We start from the raw sequence: 6000 nt of genomic DNA, 5'->3' as shown, positions 1-6000 counted from the left end.
TATTGGCAAGTAGGAGACAGAGAGAGATAATTGGCAATGACATGTGTTTCTGCAATCTCAAAGTCCAGCCCCAACAGTGACACTCTGTTTCAACAAAGCCACGCCTCCCGATTCTTCCTAAACTGTTTAATGAACCTGGGACCAAACATTCAAATATACGAGCCCCCTGGGGGTCGTTCTCATTCAGCCTGTCCCAGATAGGATGCTGACACCCAACATCAGCCCCTTCTTCTTGAGCTCTGAGTAAAGAAAAGCTCTAGTTTCTTTAACCCTATACACTCGGCGCACCCACCGGGCTGTTGGAATCACAGACCTCTCTGTCTCTCCCTGAAGGCAGCCTGACATCAGAGTCTAGAAGTCTCCTCAGGCCCATTATCACATTGATATTGACAGTGATTCTCTGTAATAGACAGCATGATTCCCATTTTACAAATGAGAGAAACCACAGAGGGATTTGCAGGGGCGAGGCCAAATGCAGCTGCCAAATATTGCCCTTGATATAAAAGCTGGGGGGGGGGGGGCGGCTAACTCTCACTTCCTGCCTTAAATGATAGTACGAAAATGTGGAGATATGGTACTAGAAAATGTGACCACTCTAAAGACAAACTTGCTCTAACAGATTTTTCTAGAAGCCAGGTTTTCTCAGAGCTCAGAGCTGCACACACCCAACTGCAGAGGAGAAGCACAGAGATGTTGCCAAACAGAGAGGCATCGGCCTGCCTTGAACTAGAATCGAATAAACATGGATCACCAAGTAAAGCAGCACAGCTGGCCAGGGTGAGTGCTTTAAAAGAGCGACCTCAAGACCCAGCTATGCCACTCCTGTGCATGTACCTGAAAGATGCTCCACCACACAACAAGGATATTTGCTCAGCTATGTTCATAGCAGCCTTATTCATAATAGTCAGAATCGAGAAACAACCAAGATGTCCCTCAACTGAAGAATAGATAAAGAAACTGTGGTACTTTCACACAATGGAATAATACTCATCTATTAAAAACAAGGAAATCTTGAAATTTGGCCAATGGATGGAATTAGAAATGATCATCCTGAGTGAGATAACCCAGACCCAGAAAGACACTCATGGTATATATTCATGTCTAAGTGGGTATTAGCCCAACATTGATGTCCTCTGAGAGTCTCTACTCAGCGGGGGATCAGGACAGATGCTGAGACTCACTGCTGGACTCCAGGTGAGAGTGGTTTGGAAGAATGGGGAGATAGAAGGACCCAGAGGGTCCAAGAGCCCCACAAGAAGACCATCAAAGCTGGCAGAATTGGACCCATGAGGAATTGCACAAACTGCTATACCAACCAAGGACAAAGCATTCGGTAAACCTAGACTCCCTGTTCAGATCTAGCCAATGGACAGCACATTCTCCACAGTTGTGGGGAGAGTGGGGACTGCCTCTGACATGAACTCTGGTGCCTCCAACTTAATTATTTCTCCTTGGTGGGGAGGTCAGTGGCACTCAGAGGAAGGGGAAGCAGGCTATCTGGAGGAGACTTGATAGGCTGTGGTCATATGGGAGGCGAGGAGGTCCCCTTCTGTCAAAAGTCTTTCTCCCTCCATCCTACATCCTCCAAGTTCTCATAGAGACAAGAGGGTTACTACGGTATGCTGGCTGCCACTCTAGGGCCAGGTTCAGTGAGAGACTCTCAAGGGAGTAAGAAGAAGAGTGATAGAGCAGGACACCCAATGCCCTCCTCTGGCTGCCCTATAAGCATGCATGCGTACATAAACACATGCGCACAACACATGTACACAATACACATATACAGGAGATAGAAAGGGAGGAGGGTAGGAGTAAAGAAGGAAGAGAGAAAGAAAAGGAGGAGGAAGTGGGGGGGAGACAAGGCTCTCTTTCCTTGCAGTAGGGATGATGTATAAAATATGTAAGCATGCATAACCACCACATTTTCTCTCCATAGAACACTTGCTTACATACGTGTAGAGTCCAAAGGACTCAATCAACATAAGAATAGTGTTCTATTTGCCTTCACTTTGATGTGGGTGACTATAGTGACAGTAGAGGCAGGGAAGACAGAAGTTGATTAGAAAGGGAACATGGGGCGAGAATAGACAGCATCTTGTGGCCTGCATCTTGGAGGCTCAGAGTCCCCTTTCCTCTGTTGACTCCCAGGGCAAGCTACTATCATGGCACCTTTTTTGTGGCTTAGCTCATGTGCTTTTCCAAGTCTACATAGGGTCGCACTCACCGAACCTAACCAGTAACCAGAGCCCATGCTCCAGCGGGCCTGGAAAATGGACTTTTTAGCCTCTCAGCCCCTATAAAATAAGAAAAGACTTACAGCCAACAGCTAATATCTAGCATAACCAGACATTATTGTATCCATCCTATTATTAAAGGAACTGATATTTAAGAATTAAGTAACTTTTCCAAGATTCCTAGGAATACTGACAGTCTATTTTTGATAATATAATATATATATATATATATATATATATATATATATATATATATATATATATATATATATATATATATATAACTTGTAGATCCTGGGATTTTATTTCTCATAGCCCTAGACATCGAGAAGTGGCAAGCTCAAGGTTCTGATGAGCTTGGCACCTGATAAGGGTCCTACTCTGCTTCCAAGATGGTGACTTGATCACTATAACATCCAGAGAGGATGGATGCTGCTCCTCATATGGCAGAAGAAGTCAAGAGCCAACCAACTCCCAGAAGCCCTTGGGAGAGCAGCAGCACTCCATTCATAAGGCCAGAGGTGTCACAACATCTCCCAGTTGGCCCCTCTTCCCAACTCCGGTACAGTGAGATGGCATTTTAACATGAGTTCTGAAGCAAAAAAAAAAAAAAAAAAAGATCAAACCAAATAGAATATTAGGAAGCCTGAACCACCCAGACTCTAAAAACCAGGAGAGTGAATGGCATTTGATTGATGTGGAGGCACAAACTTGCCCATCTAGATCCAGAGGGGACTTTTCTGTGCTTGTAATGCTGGCTCATTTGCCAACTTTGCCAGCATGAGGGAAGTAATTAAGGCATGTTCCTCATCAATCATGCTAACGTCTGGTAGATGTTTGTTCTTAGTAAGTAGGAAGCATCTGAAGGAAATATTAAATCCTGAAAAACATTCAGATGTGGGAAGCTGGGGAGACAGCTCAGTCAAGCAAGCATGAGGACACAAGTTCAACTCCCAACACCCACTTAAGAAGCTAGGCATGGCGACACATTGTGGAGACTCACACACATGCACACGTACCCACAGCTGCGAAGTTACCTCCATCTACATATTCCCATATGTACACACAGCCTCTCAAATGTAATAAGGAATGCACATTAAAACCACAAGGAATTACTTTTTCACATATATGAGATGAGTACATATAAAGTATTAGGAAGGATACAGAGCCACTCCCCTGCTCAGACACTGTAGGTGGGCACAAGGATTGTTAAGTTACATTGGAAAGCCACTTGACACTCCTTCTTATTAAATGTGTTCATAGTCTATGCCTGAAGATGGCAAGAATGTGTTCTATGTCATTACATGAAACATACATGGAAATGCATGACATGGTGAATCCACAGCAGTTTACAATTTTAAGCCAATCCAATAGCCATCAAGCCAGAGAAACATAAATTGGAATATATTCACAGCACAGAATTCTACTTCTACATTCGGTAAACTACGGCAGAGAGGCCAAACCCACTGTCCAATTTATAAACAGATTTTTGTGGAAACACAATAACATCTACCCTTTTCCTAGATGCCCCATGACTGCTGCCATCGGCCATTCATGATAAACTTGGGGTTGGAGAGTTGGCTCAGCAGCTAAGATCAAGTACTGCTCTTGCAAAGGTCCAAATTCAGTTTGCAGGACCCAGGACCCAGGACCCAGGACCCAGGACCCAGGACCCATATGAGCCAGCTTCTGGCCTCTGTGGGCACCACACACACATGTGTACACAAACACACACAGATACACATATGCACGCATAACTAAAAACAAAAGTTTAAAAAATGATGGAATCATGCAAGCCTGAGGGACAAAACTCACTAATGTAGTTCCAGTGCACCGCCCCCCCACCCCAAGAAAAAGGTAAAAACAGGCAAAAACTAAATACCATTCTGTTTGCAGTGCATATTTTTAGAACCATAAAAGAAGCCAAGGAAAATACTAACTAAATGTGGAGATAACTCAGTTATTTTAGGGGCAATGGGGTGGAATAAAAGCACAGAAAGCTCAGACAGCAATTTTATGGTCCTAATGATTATTTGTTTCTAAGTGGAACGGTAAGTTTGAGGGCATTTATTTTGCAATTTTTCTTCACACTATATTTATATTCATTCTGCTAATGTCCTAGAGCTCTCCTCCACTCTCCACAATTCTTCAGATGCACCTAGATGGAGTTTCATGCTGGAGACCCTCAACGTGCAGCCTCTCTGCCCTGCCTGGTTTTCCAAGTGTGGTGTGCTCAGAAAGAACAGGAAGTCTATTCCAGCATGGAAAATCCACTCCAGGACTTCCCACCTGGACACTTTTCACTTGTCAGTGTGAGATAATTGAAGTCTAGACACCCAGCCCTACCATGCCCTGTGGCTTTGGGAATATGAGAGAGCCTCTGTGTCACCAAGAAAACATTAAATATGCCATTGTTTTTCTTGTGAAGGTGCAGTATGTGATACATGAGAAACCCAGAAGAAGAACACACGTGACGGTGGCTATGACCTGATGGCCATATTTCACTGATGCTGAGCTTCATTGATCGCCCTTCCCTCTTTATCCAGCCTCATGTCTCCCTCATTAGTCTGTATTTTGGTTCCAGATTCAACACACCATGACATGGTCATATCCAATTCACTGTCTGACTTGTAAATAAAGGGTTTTTTTGTTAGAACACAGTGATATTCATTCCTTTTCAGGCTGCCTGTGGCTGCTGCCATAGCAACAGAAGTGAGGAACTGAGTCAGACTCAGCACTACCCACTCTTGTGCAGTTCAGGATGCCTGCCTAAGGAACGATGCCGCCCAAAGTTGGCTAAGTCTTATCACAACAAGTAATTCTCTTAAGACAATTTCCCAGAGACAGCCCACAGGCCAACCCAATATATACAATCCCCAACTGAGACTCTTTTCCAAAGTCATTCTAAGTTATACCAGTTTGAGCTAAAGCCAATGATCACAGTGAATAATGAAGTCCAAACAACCATATGCCCTTGAACTAGAAGGGGCATCAAGCCAGTGTGTTGTCTGTTGGCCATTAGCATGACTACAGAGCGCTCATGTAGTTTTCAGACCATTATGGACCAAAACAAAACATATGACAGGGAGAAGACTCTGGCGCGGATGCCTCACTGTCTTGCAACCAAACTTTCTCACAGAAGGCATGTAATTACTTCATTCTGGAGTGGTGGGTATAAAAGGATCACAAATATGCCATTCATACATGTATGGAATCCATGCAAAAATCATTATTTCCATTACCCTCTAGCCATAGAGTTTTTAAAATCTTAAATCTCTCCGCATCCTGTCAGGAAAACAAAAGCAGCAATTGTGACATCATGTTCTTCTTGCAAATGAGTCCTAAGCTGAACGGTACAGATTGGGGTGTGGGGGGTGCCTTTCCCGTCTAATCCCCACCCAGCTATTCATCCTTACCACCTCCCCCACTTGAGACACCACATATGCTTTGCTGTGCTGAAACAGAGGTGCTCAAAGAAAAGGACACAAAGACCAGTCTTAAGAAAGAAACCAGGAAAGGTGCAGAGACCAGGAGTTTTGGCAAAGCACCCATTCTGAGAAAAGGAAACCCAAGGAGTCTCTTCTTTGTGTGCTATTTTGGCCACGCGTGATTAATAACCTGTCACACATAGTCAAGTAGGATACAAAGCCAGGAGAACTTAAGCTTCGTCAAACTGGCATTGGTGGTTCTGTGACCCAGGCAGGGCGCATCTCTCTGTGAAAGGTGCCAGGCTAAAATTCTTTTCCCTGCACAACCTCTCAAATAGTGT

Source organism: Acomys minous (assembly GCF_964271855.1).
Source record: "Acomys minous genome assembly, chromosome: 13".
NCBI lineage: Eukaryota > Metazoa > Chordata > Mammalia > Rodentia > Muridae > Acomys > Acomys minous.
This window is presented reverse-complemented; position numbering follows the sequence as displayed.